Genomic DNA, 16,492 nt, shown 5'->3' on the forward strand with positions numbered 1-16,492 from the left:
AAAAACCGGAGCACGTGTATTTCTGACCAGCTCACCGGTACTACACATTAACTCATTACCGCTGCAAACGGAGAAATGGATATGGATGCCAAAGCCATTAGTCCCGTTGCGGTAAAGAACAAGTGGGTGATCTGTGCTGATAATGTTGCTATAGTAACGGCATAAAACAGAGCCACAAGGAAGCTGCCGTGGGCTGGTGTCTGTGGAGCATTCATTCATGCAATGAAATTTCTCCACGCCACCCCCACAAGCTGGAGATGTTCAGAGAAGGAATTGTTCATCTGTATGAATTGACCCTAAAATCTAGGTACATTTGATCATGGATAACAACCTTTTTCCCTGTGCTGTTTCCAGACCTGGTTTGTCCCTGTCCCCCCAAAAGTGACTCTCTCTCTCTCTCTCTCTCTCTCTCTCTCTCTCTCTCTCTCACACACACACACACACACACACACACCCCACCCCAATTTGATTCCCCACCCACACACAAAGCAGGAGATGATCTAGCTCCTTTGGCCCTATCACCACAGCCACCACAAATATTTCAAACTCCTTCTACCAATTTCTCCTGACAACCAAAACCAGTCGGAGGAGAACTGGTGCTTGAAGTGGCACTCAAACACTGTCCCCTTTTTTGATGCCCAGTCCCCCATCACCACAACCAGCTCCTTCTCCTTGTCTCCTCCTCTGTTACCCACTTCTTCTCAACTGGCTGGAAGGGAGGGCTGGGAGGATCTGATGGGTGGTAAAGAAGAAGAGGAGGCAGGGGAAGGCTACGTTGGCTCTTCTCCAACTGTAGTTGGAAGGCAAGCAACTGGGAACTGAGCTGAAGCAGTTGCTTCCTCCTCCTTCATCTCCATCACTGTATCTCCACCATTGCACTCTTGGCAGCAGTGCTGGAGGTGGTGGCAAGCCTCCCCCCATCCTTCTCTTGCTCACTGTGCAAGGAGAATGAGAGAGGAGCGGATGAGGTGGTTCGATGGCAGGAACCAGTGGGCAGGCTGGTGGAGGGAGGGCTTGGGCTTCAGGGCTGCTGCTTTCCCCAGCATCCCACTTGAGGCAGCCACTTCATCCAGCCTCTTGGAGAGGCTGGCTCTGGTGGTAACCCTAGGCAACTGTTGACTCCATGCCCTGCTTCTCTGAGGTCCCTGATTGGCCCTGCAGGGAAGAGAATGCTGCAGTAGCGTAGCAAGTCAGGGGCAACTGATGGGGCCAGAAGGGGGCACCACAGGGCCGCGTAGCTTCCTGTTGTGCCATCTTTGGGTCCAGCCGCCTCCCACACCCACTGCTGATTGAGTTTCACCACTCGCTGATGAGAACTCAAAGCAACAGGGCCTGAAGGTCACTGAAACTCAGGCAATCCGGAGGTGGGCTATCATGTCTAATCCATTTCTGCCCAACGTTGCATATACGCAACAGGGTTCAAATGTGCACACCTGTGAGTTAGGCAGAAATGGGTTAATGCAATGCAATAGCTTGGAAGTTGAGGGTCGGTGGGTGGGAACCGTGATACCATCATTATGTCATCCTGAATTCCCGGGTTGCCGAGCTGCAGAAGGTACGAAGGGTGGCATTCATCAGGATGCCTCTGCTCGTTGATCTTTGGTCTGCTCCAGCAGGCAGGCCTCTCCCTTGGTTCCTTCTACGGTTTGGTTGGCAACCTTCAGTCTCGAAAGACTATGGTATAAGCCTACAGCACCCAGTATTCCCAGGTGGTCTCCCATCCAAGTACTAACCAGGCCTGACCCTGCTTAGCTTCCAAGATCAGACGAGATTGGGCATGTGCAGGGTAACATTCAACAGTGAATTTCTAATCTTCTCTGTAGCACTGATGTACCTTTTCTTCTTTCTTTCTCCCACTCTTGCAATATTTCATATCTCAGGAGAACTTGGTCCTGCCTCACAGGAAACCTGTCAGAGTCCATGCCAATCAGGGGGCATAATAGAGTGTTTGATGTTCACATTCATGAACCAGTCCCTTGTTAGATGAGACTCCCCAAATGATTTCAGCACCTTCTGCTGTTTTTCTTCTTCCTTTTTTTTTTAAAATAAAAACCATTTTGAATCAGAAGTGCTTCAACATATTCTCTTTGACCCAGAGGCTCTATGAAGCCGGCATGAAGGGACGAGGGCTGCCAGACAGCTTCCCCATCTTGTTACCTTTCTTCTTTACTTGTGCTGTGCCTGCAAAACCAGAAATAGCATACATATAGGGGGAAAAGGAGAAAAAACTAATAGCACACGACCATCTAGCAAGATGGGAGATGGTAAATAGGTCAACGAAAAAGGGTGTAATATGGCAAATCAAGTGTGGTTGCATCTCAGTGGAACACTCAGATATGGCTAAGGTCTCTGTGCAATGACATTGACATAAGTGTGCTTGATGGCTCGGTGTGTATGTGACAGCTGAAATGTGTCAGCATTTCCAATTGTAACAGGATGGTCTGAGACAACCTACTCACACAGAAACCCCTGAGATTTTGCAATAGCGGTGGGTGAGTACGGATGACTACCTATGCGGTCATAGATGTTTCATGGTGCTGTTGGAACTCCTTGGTAACCTAGCCATCTATTTAGGACAGGGGTGTCCAACATTTTTGGCAGGAGGGCCACATCGTCTCTCTGACACTGTGTTGGGGCCTGGGCAAAAAAAAATAATTTACATTTAAAATTTGAATAAATTTACATAAGTTTATATAAATGAATATATTACTGATGAACTTATATGAATGAATGAAGGTCTTGCAATAGCTCAAGGCCTATGAAAGGCCTTGCACAAAGCAAGGCTGGCCTTTCCTTTGCTGCTGCTACTGCATCACAGACGTGAAACAGCAAGCAATGGAGGGAGGCCTAATCCCACAGCTCACGCAAGAGGTCAAACAGTCACCCTCATGCTGAGAGCAGTTGCGTCGGGCCAGTGTGGGCTCCAACAAATCTCTGGAGGGCCAGAGGCTCATTGGAGACTGGAGGCTCCCTGAGGGCCGCATTGAGAGGCCTCGAGGGCTGCAAGTGGCCCCAGGGCCGGGGTTTGGGCACCCCTGATTTAGGAGAAGGTTTACACTCCTCTGCGTCCCAAAATTTTGCTCGATGCAGACCTCTGGGACTAGTACACTTCTGTTCAACTCTGAACAGGATAGAATGTATAACTAACTCATCAAATAGTTACACACTGTAGGAAGAAGATGTTGCTATGTATGCTATTATTTCTCATTCTGTATTACTCATAGCCCAATCAGTGCTATAAGAGACAAGAAGACAGGTCCCTGTCCTGAAGACCTTGCAATCTAAAATGCAACAGCATTTTAAGGGGAGGTTGGGTAAACAGGGGAATAATAGGTGTTTCTTTCCGTTATACCTTCTCAGCCTTACAGCCCAATCCTATCCAAACTTTGGGATGAGAGACCCCAATTTCTGACAGTGCAAGGCTTGGACCGCTGGTGTGGCAGCCGCAGTGATGGTGTGCGGCGGCCAGCACAAATGGTTGACAGCCCCAGGCATGTGCCAACAGAGTTCCCAGCCCTTGCTACAGCAGTTACATTAGCAGGGGTATATTCCAGGGTGTTCTGGGGGAAGACTGGAGTGGGGATCAGGGCTGACCAGGGGCATGAAATTGAGTGTTGGGAGAGTTAGAACAGACAAAAGAAAATATTTCTTTACTCAGCGTGTGGTTGGTCTGTGGAACTCCTTGCCACAGGATGTGGTGATGGCGTCTGACCTGGACGCCTTTAAAAGAGGATTGGACAAGTTTCTGGAGGACAAATCCATTACGGGTTACAAGCCATGATGTGTATGTGCAACCTTCTGATTTTAGAAATGGGCTATGTCAGAATTCCAAATGCAAGGGAGGGCACCAGAATGAGGTCTCTTGTTATGTGGTATGCTCCCTGGGGCATTTGGTGGGCTGCTGTGAGATACAGGAAGCTGGACTAGATGGGCCTATGGCCTCCTCCAGAGGGCTGTTCTTATGTTCTTATGTTTAGAATGGGATGGGGTAGGTATCAGTGGCTGTTATCCTGTCCCTGGCTCAGCCTCAACCTGTTCCCCTGGAACCACTCAGATTTATTCCAGCCAAAACGTCGGTGCAGATCCAACTAGCCCCTTTGAGGACAAGGGTACGGAGGAGGAGGCAAGTAAAAAGGTTTTTTGCTTACCTCTCTGTCACTGTCTGGTTCCCTGCTGGCCCATAACTTGCTGCAGACGCTGAGCAAGTTGAACTACATGCCATATGGGCTGGCCCAGGACAGACTTGGACTGCTAGTTAGAGCTGGATGTGATAACTAAGGGCCCAATCCGATCCAACTTTCCAGCCCTGGTGTAGCCATGTCAATGGAATATATGCTGCATTCTGTGGTGGGAGGCCAGTTACAGAGGCCTTCACAAGGTGAGGGAACATTTGTCCCCTTGCCTTGTGGCTGCATTGCAGTTGCACAGGTACTGGAAAGTTGGATAGGATTGGGCCCTAAGGGTTGTGCCAAAAGCTTCAGAGCTTTAAAAAAAGTGGTTGTAAGGATGTTGTCGTTTCCAGAGGGTTGTGCTCGCAGTGTATTTTGAGGAGGGAGATGAAGGGGGGAGCATCATGCAGGTTTTTTGGGAGACAGTTCCAAGCATGCAGCAGGCAGAGCAACAATGGGAAGGGAAGGATTGTTTGTGGGAACAGGACCCCTTTGGATCACTGAGAGGGTGTTGATGGTGGAAGATCAAAGGGGACAGGAATGTGACTTACTATACAACAAGTGGGAAACCCTGGCCTCTGAGCGGCCTGCTTGGAGGCAGGCTGTGCAGCCTGGCCTTTCCCAGTTTGAAGAGACACTTGGCCAACAGACTGAGGCAAAGAGGCAAAGAAGGAAGGCCCATAGCCAGGGAGACAGACCAGGGACAGACTGCACTTGCTCCTGGTGTGGAAGGGATTGTCACTCCCGAATCGGCCTTTTCAGCCACACTAGACGCTGTGCCAGAACTACCTTTCAGAGCGCGATACCATAGTCTTTCGAGACTGAAGGTTGACAACAATACAGACTCCTTTTCAGATGCCCCACTTCAGGGCTGGAAGAGACTGAGGCAGTGGAGGGCAGTTTCGCAGAGACCTTCACCATGGTGTGCAAGCAGCCCCTCCCCTTTGGAGCCATTCTGGACAGGAGGCATTTGTCTCTTCTCTGGTTCTTCTCTAGCTTTAGCCTCCATTTTGCTCCTACGGCCCGAAATGGTTCCAGAGGGGAGGGGAAGGGGCCCCTTGCATGCTGTGATGATGCTCCCTGCAATACTTAGTGCTTTGCATCCCCTCTAGTTACGCCACTGGACTGAGGCTTTCCAAAACTTTGCCACCCTCCAAAAACAAAACAAAGAAACCCCACTAATTTTTACTTGCCTAGAAAGCCAGCAGCATTCCAAGCAGTGACGTAGCTAATGATCGTGTAGCCCAGTGCCAAGCTCAAAATGTTACCCCGGAAGTGATGTCGCGACCAGAAGTGATGTCACACCCAGGCTTTTTAAAAAGTGAAAATTGGGAAAAACCGACCTCCTTCCCCCAGCAGCTCACCACCCACTTGCTCTGCTGCCTCCCCCCCAGTCAGTGGCATAGCTAATGCATCTATCTACAACCTGGGGTCAAAGAACATTTTGTAGCCCCGCTTGTATGACAAAAATCAAATTTAATTAATTAAATAAATAAAAAGTTATTGATTCCATGCTGTATCATAACAACATCTCATTGGCAGTCAGAACAAACAGTCTCATAGGTCAGTTTGGAGTTAAGCAAATCCACTTTTTGTTCCACAAGGCAGTGGTGTTTTCATTTTCTGGTTAATTGGCCATACCTTTTGATAGAAAATGGATATTCCAGTGCAGTTTGTTTCATTGCATTCTGCACTAAATAACCTTTCTAATAATATATAACATGATGGTATTATCCATACATACAAAGATTTTCACAATTTTGGTCACGAGTGTCAAGTTCAGCTTGTTGCCCCCCTAAATCTTGATGCCCAGTGAAACTGCTACCCCTTGCACCCCCTTAGCTATGCCACTGATTCCAAGGTTCCATTTACTGGATGCCAAAGACCAGTGCAAATGCATGATGATTCCAATATTCAGAGCATCTCCAGCAACTGACAGCTGTCTTAGCAGGAAAAGCCCTCTGAGGAATAATTTGGGGAGGGCAAAATTGTCCTGGCTAATTCTCATCAGGGCTCCTTCCCATCCACCAGACCAGCTGCTGTGGGTTGCATCAGTGGTAGGTTTTGAGGGGTCTGAGGGTGTGGCAGATTTGGGGTGCCTTTCACCCCAAGTCTGCCTCAGCTGCTACCCACTGCCAATGCAAACTGCCAATGCTCTACTTCTGACTTGTTCAAGCCAGAAGCAGATCATTGCCCTCCTTACTGCAAGGGCACTGTCCCTGTAAATCAAATCAGAAGCCGTGCACTGACAGGTTTGACAGCTGCACACATGCAAGTAAGTCTCATACTAGTCAATTGGGCTTACTCTCAGGAAAGTGTCCATAATGCATTCGTGTCTGGTACCCACCTCTTTGTGCCCACTTGCATGCAGCAATGTAGACAGGCATCCCCTGGTGGCTGCTGGGGCTTACCCTGGGGCAAGGGGTCAAATGTCGCTTTGCCCTGAGGAGAACTCCAGCAACCAAAAATCCTCCACAGGATGCAACGGAAGCCACGTTGGTGCTGCTGCATTGCCTGATGGGAATTTACAGCCCAGTCCTGAGCTGCCCAGCGTGTGGGCAGCAAAGATGGCTGCCGTGGCATCCTAAGCTCAGTTGGGCAGCTACGGCTGCTCCTTGGGGGAAGGGGACATTAGTGCCCTTCCCCTGGGTAAGGAAAGTAGCCCTGCAAAGGGGCTACTCAATTCTGTGGGAGCTCTGGAGCTGCCACAGAATCAAAGAGCTCCGTGTTAGGCCGTGTGGTCCGACACGGAGTGCAGGATCCGATGGAGCTGAGCTCCACCGGTCTGCCCTCCTCCCACCCTGCTTCCTCCACCCTGCATGCCTCCTTCCTACCCTCTCCCCACCCCCCCACCCCTGCCCCAGAATGCCTCCTCCTGTGAGGAGCTCCAGAAGGATCTCTCCAGACTGGCAGAATGGGCAGCAAAATGGCAGATGCGCTTCAATGTCAGTAAGTGTAAAGTCATGCACATTGGAGCAAAAAATCAAAACTTTAGATATAGGCTGATGGGTTCTGAGCTGTCTGTGACAGATCAGGAGAGAGATCTTGGGGTGGTGGTGGACAGGTCGATGAAAGTGTCGACCCAATGTGCGGCGGCAGTCAAGAAGGCCAATTCTATGCTTGGGATCATTAGGAAGGGTATTGAGAACAAAACGGCTAGTATTATAATGCCGTTGTACAAATCTATGGTAAGGCCACACCTGGAGTATTGTGTCCAGTTCTGGTCGCCGCATCTCAAAAAAGACATAGTGGAAATGGAAAAGGTGCAAAAGAGGGCAACTAAGATGACTGCTGGGCTGGGGCACCTTCCTTATGAGGAAAGGCTATGGCGTTTGGGCCTCTTCAGCCTAGAAAAGAGACGCTTGAGGGGGGACATGATTGAGACATACAAAATTATGCAGGGGATGGACAGAGTGGATAGGGAGATGCTCTTTACACTCTCACATAATACCAGAACCAGGGGACATCCACTAAAATTGAGTGTTGGGCGGGTTAGGACAGACAAAAGAAAATATTTCTTTACTCAGCGTGTGGTCGGTCTGTGGAACTCCTTGCCACAGGATGTGGTGCTGGCGTCTAGCCTAGACGCCTTTAAAAGGGGATTGGACAAGTTTCTGGAGGAAAAATCCATTATGGGGTACAAGCCATGATGAGTATGCGCAACCTCCTGATTTTAGAAATTGGTTATGTCAGAATGCCAGATGCAAGGGAGGGCACCAGGATGAGGTGTCTTGTTATCTGGTGTGCTCCCTGGGGCATTTGGTGGGCCGCTGTGAGATACAGGAAGCTGGACTAGATGGGCCTATGGCCTGATCCAGTGGGGCTGTTCTTATGTTCTTATGTTCTCCTCACCTCCCGCCATGCCCCCAGCCATGGCCCCATGCCCCCTCTCTACCGCCCAGTGGTTCGGGTGGCCGCCAAGTGGCAGAGCACCCGCTTTCCACTGGCATGAACTGGTGCTTTCCCAGCGCGAATTAGGGCAGGGTTAGCTCTTGCACTGGGCTGGCACTAAGCCCCACAAACATGCCTTGTGGTGCATTTGCGCCGGTGGTAAGCCGGCATGCAGAGCTCAGGATTGGGCTCTTAGTGAAGACTGATCTATTTGTATCCAAAGTATCTTCTGTGTTGCGTAGCACTTAATATAGAGAGAATACAACAGTTATATATTGGGAGAATGTTTTTGACAATAGCTGTTGATCACTGTTTGATACTATAATTTGAAACTATATTTCGTGTTGGGAGGAGTTGTGCTGTGATTTGTAATGTGAAAATGCTTATAGACTTATTCCTATCCAGAAAGGGTGCATTTTAAAAGACAGAATCTATGCAAGTCACCATCAGAATCAGAGCAATGCACACTGACTGTGCAAACACATGAGATTCTCTGGAATCCAAAGTGGCTACATCCAGGGCTGGCCCAAGATCTCCTGGGATCTGAGTGGTCTTCCTCTTTTCTGGGGGGTGTACTCGCCTCTGCTCCACCCCCAGGATTGGAAAAGGAGGACAGACCAGAAGATGAAATATGGCACGGAAGGGATTGGTGGACCATTTCCTGTCCTCCTACTATGGGTCCCCTTCCTTTTCCAATCCAGGGAGGAGAAGGCGGTGGAGGTAGGTGGGCAGACAGAGGTGGGGGCCAGACACCAATCTGCCACTTGAGGCACCTTTTAATTGATCTCACAGATGAGCTGCCCAGATCACTGGAATAATGCAAAAGAAACCAGGTCTGGCTGCTATGAGTTAACACTCAAAGGTTCAAATAAAACCATTTTTAATATAGTTGTGTGGACAAAGATCGCAGAGTTTTTCCGAAAACTAAGATACAGGTTTTGTCGCAGAATACTTTTCTTGTTACAAGAAGTGCAGGGAACACTGGAACAAGATCCATGTTGGCTCCTTAGGGATTTTTCCACGTAAAGAAAAAAAAAAAAACACAAGCATAAACAGCTGGGGGAACGACGAGTTTGAATGCTTTCCAATGTCACAGTCTTCTTGCTCATGGAAAGTGAACATGTCAGGCAGAAGTGTCCCTGTTTGCTTTCTCCCTGATGTGCTCATTGAGAAGGGTGTACTTTAAAAAAAACAAAAAAACAAAAAACCCTCATTCCAACATTCAATTTCTGTCCCCAGTAAAGTCTCGGGGAGGCCGTACCATGTGCCCTTTCTGGTCTGGTCTGATACTGCAGTTTCACTGCTGTGGTCCTGTGAGGGGGCAGCAAATAAAAAGAAGGATCTGGACACAGCTATGCCTCAAGGTGAAGATCCTTTTGAAATGCTGTAAACCAATCTGATCATATGAGACAGGGAATAAGATATGAATAGGGGATTAGGCAGTGATTAAGTGGTAGTCAAGGAGGACAGATCTATCCACAGCAGTCTGCCTCGGATTTCTAGTTGCGAGGGAGAAATGGCCAAACAAAAATGAATTTTGCTCCTGCTTGTGAACTTCCCAGAGGCGACTCTTGAGCGGCGTGGATGCTGGACTAGATGGGCCTTTGGCCTGGTCCAGCAGGGCCTTTCTTATCTTAGTCAGGGACTCCAAGGGAAATTTTATCAAGGGGGTATAAAGGTTTTGATGGCTCCTTTGGGGTACAAAGATTTTTTTGGGTCCCTTCCCTTCTCCACTGGATCATAATTTCTACGAATTGCAATATATAAAACTATGAGGGCTTGCCCAAAATGTGAGTGCTAGTCTTCACCCCGAAAATGCAAACATTTCCTGAGATCCCATGAAATTTCCACTGGCTCCCACGTACCATTCTCACCCTGGGCCCAGGTATGATATACCCCCTGCATTCATGTCTCATGGGCCCTGGTGAGATTGGAAAATGTAAGATCCCAGGAAATTTTTTGACCCTCTCCTTTGGTTCCTGAGTCCCCTTTTGACCCTGGGCCCAGGTACAAATTACCCTCTTATGGACCCTGATGTTATTGTGAGAAATAATGCATGCCCATTAATGGAACCAATTTACAGCACTTTGCTTTGGTATCTATACCAGCCTAACTTACATTCCAGGACATATACCAGATTTTGTGCCACGAGGAAAGCAGCACATAAAGCACTCTTCTGTTGCACGCAGTCTCTTCTCCCGAATAGTGCCAAGTCTCCACACTTATAGTGCCAAGAAATTCTCCCGAATAGTGCCAAGTCTCCACACTTATAGTGCCAAGAAATTCTAGCAGCTCACTATAGATAGGATACACCTCCTCTCCAATGTATCAATGTTTTTTAAAGAAAATATTGAAGGGAGTGACCTTCAATATTGAAGGGGGTGAACATGCTCAGTTTGCTTACTAAAACAATGGCCGCTCAGAGGCCTTCAAAGAGAATTGATACAGTCTTGACATTTGACATACTCAGCATGTAGTTAGACTGTGGAACTCCCTGCCACAGGATGTGGTGATGATCTTGCCTAGATGCCTTTAAAAGGGGATTGGATAAATTTCTGGAGGAAAAGTCCATCACGGGTTACAATCCATAATGGGTATGTGTAACCTCCTGGTTTCAGAACTAAGTTGCCTCAGAATGCCAGGTGCAAGGGATGGCACCGGGACACAGGCTTTATCTTGCTGTCTTGTGTGCTCCCTGAAGTATTTGGTGGGCCACTGTGAGATACAGGATGCTGAACTAGATGGGCCTATGGCTGGTCCAGCAGGGCTCTTCTTATGTTCTTATTTTGGTTTCCAGTATCTCAAGCCAAGTTCTTTCTTTGAGTCAGTGCGTAGCAAGAGGAGATGCAAAACACTAACTATTGCAGAGGGTCTCACTATGGTGTGCAAGCAGCCCCTTCCCCTCTCCAGAGCCATTCTGGGCCATGAGATCAGGTGTTGCCTTCATTTTGCTCTCACGGTTCAGAATGGGTTCAAAAGGGAGGGGCCCCTTGCACCCTACAGTGAGGCTCCCTGCAAAACTTAGTGCTTTGCACCCCCCTCTAGCTATGCCACTGCTTTGAGTTGCTAGATCTGAAATCCTGTAACCAAATACTCTTAAGCTGATGTTGGTGTAAGCAACACGTCTGCAGCATGTGAGCACTGCTAGAAGATGAAGCTATTATTGAGGTGCTTATGTTTATTTTATATGGCACTGGAATGTAAAAAAGGCAGTGGTCTTTCTTCATCTATGTGTCATTTTTGTTCATTAACAGCCCAGTTCTATTCAATGCTGGCACAGCAACGCCGCATGGCTCACCCCCTATGAAGTGCTGAAATTGAGCAGTCTCCGCAGGGTAAGAGAACATGTGTTCCTTTACTCCATGTCAAGCCCCAGACTACCCAATGGTGCTACCCAGATCTGTGTTAGCAAAACCGCCGGTACGAGTCCGAGAAGCCCTGTGTCGTGCTTTCAGGCCTGGACAGGGGTTAGGATAGGGCAGAGGCCTCCCCTGCCATTCCTGCCCCCCTCCTGGGACCTGTCGACATTCAAGTGAACCCATGTAGATTTCCTCTCTACCATGTTCGTTCACTTTGGCTACATCAGTGTTTCTCATACTGTCGGTCGGGACCCACTAGGTGGGTCGCAAGCCAATTTCAGGTGGGTCCCCATTCATTTCAATATTTTATTTTTAATATATTAGACTTGATACTACCATGTTATGTGACTACATTCCCCTGGGGGCTGGGGATAAGAATAGGCCCTCAGTTTGGCTGTACTTGTCGTAAGAGGTGACTGAACAGCCACCGGGTAGATGGGGCTCGTTAGCCTGGGAAGGCAGCTCATCTGAGAGAAGGAAAACTCTGATCCCAAACCTCCACTGCCTTGTGGCTACATCCAGTTATGGAAAAGGCTTCAGGAGTCAACCTCGAGGCAAAATCTGGAGCCGGAGTCCCTGAGGCAGTTCATGGCTGAACACAGTCACGTTCTGGCAACTCCTGCGACGCCGCTGGAACCAACCGTATTGGCCTCTGCCTTTCCATTGGACCATTTCAGCAACGTGGAGAGGGGGCATTTGCTGCATGGGTAAGAGTCTATCCTCCATATCTACTTTACCCAGGTTTCGTGCACTGGAGAGGACGCTCTGTTCCAGAACACTATTCAGAGTGTGATACCAGAGTCTTCCGAGACTGAAGGATGCCAACAAGATGTGACTACATTTGGGGAAATGTTACAGACCTGTACTTTGAACAAGCTACTATGTATATTCTTTTAACACTGATTGTAAATGGGACTTACTCCTGGGTAAATGTGAATAGGATTGCAGTAGGATTGAAGAAAATTTTTCCTGCTTGATGATGTCACTTCCGATCATGACATCACTTCCGATGCGTCCCAACAGATTCTCATTCTAAAAAGTGGGTCCCAGTGCTAAATGTGTGAGAACCGCTGGGCTACATAATAAGAACAGCACTTTTCTGACTCCCCTCACAGGCCACAAAAAGTCACTTCTGTTGAGGCACTGGAATATGCAAATGTATTCAAATTAAATCAATTTAAAGCTCTATCATTAATCAAGTAAAAAACACATGAATCTGTGGACCGTCCAAAGAGAATACACCTGGGGGTTAAGGAGCTGCTACTGAATTATTTAATCAGTTCCTATTGACCAACAGCATGTCTTATTAATTTCCTTATAATGTTTAAAGGGCAATCCATAGCAATTAAAGACAAAGGAGGCAGCCCAGCCGGTGCAGCCTCCATTTGATTCCAATGGGACCCTTACAGAAGAGACCATGCAAGACAGTCAAAGGAGGTGGGGCGCTGACTGGCTTAACACATGCACAGTGCCCAAATCACTGGTCACTAATTGCAGTAACTGAGTTGGAAAATGTCTTAGCTTGAATTCATTTACTTCAAACACATATAATGAATATTTGAGGCGACTGATTTTGAAACGGAGAATGCAGGTGGGATTCTGGTAATTGAAACAGACAACATCCCGATGGCACCTGCCCAGCAGAGGCTCTCTGAGTTATCAGTAAATACAAGTGAATTCTTTCATCAGGAAGCAGCCCTGGTCTCTGTTCTCTTTCCATCACATGCAGAGAGAAACCAACAGGACAATCCTGAGTGCCAAAGATCTTTCAGTGCTCTCAAAATGACTGACAAGAGACCTATTTTCAGGAGGTAGAGTTCCACTTTTCTCTATTTGGAACGAAGGGCCTGACCCTATTGGGCCAGTGCCGGCTCTCCACTGGCGCTGAGGGTCGCAAACTTGCCAAGCCTGTGACACTCAACGCCAGCTCAGCACAGGCACTGACTCAGCACCAACCTGTGCTGAGTCAGCGCTGGCCAGAGGTCTGTTGCACACCACCTGGAGCTTGTTCTTTCCTCTGGGGGGGTGGAGTGGTGTGGTGAGTAAGGGCAGGGGGAGGTGTTCCGGGGCAGGGGGAGGGCAGGGGAAAGGGAGAGTGGGGGGAGGGAACAGGACGAGAGGGGGCAGGAACGGCAGAGCTGTGCTGCACTGGATCCAGGCCCTTGCGACGGGCCTCCCGGCCTGACACAGGACCACTTTACTCTGCACCGGCTAAATAGTCAGTGAAGAGTCAAGTAGCTCCATTGTGGGGCTTGGGCCTTCCTCTGAGGAGCTGCCAGCAGCTGCCCAGCATCCATTGCACCACTGCTCCTCTGGGTGCCAGGAAGCTCAGGATTGGGCTGTAATTAATTTGCTACTGGAATCCCAAAGGAGACAATCCTTCCAGTCACTTTCATCCTTATGAAGTTTGCCATGTTTTGACTCAGATCATCGGTCACCAGTGCAGTGACTGGTAGCAACTCTTCAAGGCATCCAGCAGAGGCCCTTCCTGGGCCCAGGGTCAAAAGGGGGGCCCAGGAGCCAAAGGAGGGGGCCCAGAAATTTCCTGAGAACTTACATTTTCCTATCTACTCAGACGTTGCCCGTATGGGATGCTAGGGATACTACCACGAATGGGGATTCTGGGGACACTACTGATGCCACATGGGTTGGTAGACCTGGGCTCCAAACTTTTCCAGCTGGTCTACCCTCCTCCCACCCTGTTTCGCCCTACCCTGCTCCTATTCTGCTCACCCGTCACCACCCTCCCCTGTTCTGTTTCACCCCTCCCCCTTTGTAAAGGGGCCCAAAAGAAACTTTGTACCCCCTGATAAAATTCCTCTCATAGGCCCTGGTGTTGCGTGCCACCACCACTGGAATAGAGAGCTTCTCCACCCCACGCCCCACTTTTATCTTTACCCTGAGACAGTGAGTGGGCTAAAATGGGCTTCACTGACGAACTGGGGTTTGAAGGCAAGCTTCGCTTAGCAAAGTCAAACACATGAGCCACTATGCTGCTATCAGTAGACTGTGCCTTGCAGGTACAGATATGTCCTTTGGATGATTCAAAGGAACTCTTCACAATGCATGGTAATTCAGTGCGCTTTTTTTCTTCTGCTTTAAAGAAGTTGCTGGGCTTGGGGAAAAAAAAGGGGACAGATTTTCCAATAAGAGAGGGACTGTTGCTTTATAAACGCACACCAAGATACATTTTTGGCTTTGGCTGCAACTTCAGACAGCCGTGTTGATCCTGCTGAGAGATGCACTATCATTTGGAGTAATTATTTCTTAGGATTATGTAATAAATATTACGCTTGGTGGGAAAGGAGGAAAAAGAACACCGCTGATTCTGAGTGCTTTTCCTCTCGTCTTTTTTTTCCTTTTTCTTCCCCCCCACTCCCCCTTCTCTCATTCTTCGAGGAAGCTAATAACAGCATAGAGGCAAACGCAGACATTATCAGGCCAAATTACTGTATAAATCACAGAGGGAAAAGCAGCTCTCCCAGTGGGTGTCTCTCCCTCAGCAGAAATCTTGAGCGATCTGGTTTCCCACTTTACATTCTGTTTCATGTCTATAACGTTGGCACAGACCATTTGTCTCTGCTCCACTTCCTTGCTCAACTCCGTACCTCACCATGATGGGATTGTTTAAGCCATTTCCATTTCCTGGCTTGGAAAAGGGGAACCGAGTGGCAGAGGAAGTGTAGAGGTGATGACAGTGGAGGGCTTGAAACTTCCTCTTCTGCTTCTTTTTTCCAAAGAAAGGGGTGGGTGGAGGAGAAACAGTGAAGGCCTGTGCGTTGCCATCATTGCCCCAATAGTGTGTGTTGAGGGGCCTGTAATACTCACAGCACTGCCCCCCTCTGACTATGCTACTGGGTGAACAGGAGTGAGTGTCTCCCTCCCAGAGGCAATCACTTCACTCAGCCTCACAGATGGTCCATTGCTCCCTGCCCAAATCATTAAAACCATGAGAGGATAACCTTATGGAAGTGCTAAACAAGCCTATGTGGTGTCCTAGCATAAATGCTAGAACTACATCATACATGCATTATAGAACCAAACTGACCATTTGACTGAAAGTTGTCCCGTCTCTATAAAGTGTGCTTGTAAGTGTTCTGGAACTCAATCATTATTGTTGGGTTATACTGGACTAAGTGGCAGAACTGCATCTTACATTTGATATGAAGTTGTTGCTCCAACAGCACCTCGATGTTGGATTCTCTTCCTCTCTCCTTTAACTTGTAGGATCACTTCCTCTGTCTTAAGATCAGTGCATTCTTTATTTGTCATATCTGATCTCGGAAGCTAAGCAGGGTCAGGCCTGGTTAGTACTTAGATGGGAGACCACCAGGGAATACTGGGTGCTGTAGGCTTATACCATAGTCTTTTGAGACTGAAGGTTGCCAACCAACCAACCATTGACTGTTGTTGCCAGGGGCAAGAAACCACATGATATGATGAAGTCATGAAATGGGTTAAGAGATCTCACATGTTACAAGGGGTAAGTTGACACTGGAAGGACATTTGCAGCAGCAGTGGACTTAGCTCTCTCCAGGTATGTGGCAAGGAAATTCTGGATTCAGTCAGATCCTTTTCAATGGCAGTCTGAGAGTCCCCACTGTAGGGCTCCAGGTATCAGTGGCATACTTAGGGTGGGCCACAGGAACAAATGCACCAGGCACCGCACCTGTAGGGTCAATGCCACCAGCCTCACCCCCGTTGCCTGTTTAGTCCACTCCTTCGTTTACCCCCATCCTTGCAACTCCTGGCATGCTGCCATTTTTGGCCATCCTTTCTTCCTATAAAGGAAGAGAGAAGAGGGGGCAGTTCAAATTGTCATTGAATCATAAGAACATAAGAAGAGCCCCGCTGGATCAGGCCATAGGCCCATCTAGTCCAGCTTCCTGTATCTCACAGCGGCCCACCAAATGCCCCAGGGAGCACACCAGATAACAAGAGACCTCATCCTGGTGCCCTCCCTTGCATCTGACATAGCCCATTTCTAAAATCAGGAGGTTGCACATACACATCATGGCTTGTAACCCATAATGGATTTTTCCTCCAGAAACTTGTCCAATCCCCTTTTCAAGG

At 48.4% G+C, this 16,492-nt stretch overlaps 1 pseudogene; it reads right to left on the minus strand.

Moving 5' to 3' along the window:
* Positions 1-1,684: 1,684 nt before the first annotated feature.
* LOC136642568 (5S ribosomal RNA) lies at positions 1,685-1,805 on the minus strand (annotated as a pseudogene).
* Between the last annotated feature and the right edge of the window lie 14,687 nt (positions 1,806-16,492).

The sequence above is a fragment of the Tiliqua scincoides genome, chromosome 2 (genome assembly GCF_035046505.1).
Source record: "Tiliqua scincoides isolate rTilSci1 chromosome 2, rTilSci1.hap2, whole genome shotgun sequence".
NCBI classification, from domain to species: Eukaryota; Metazoa; Chordata; class Lepidosauria; order Squamata; family Scincidae; genus Tiliqua; species Tiliqua scincoides.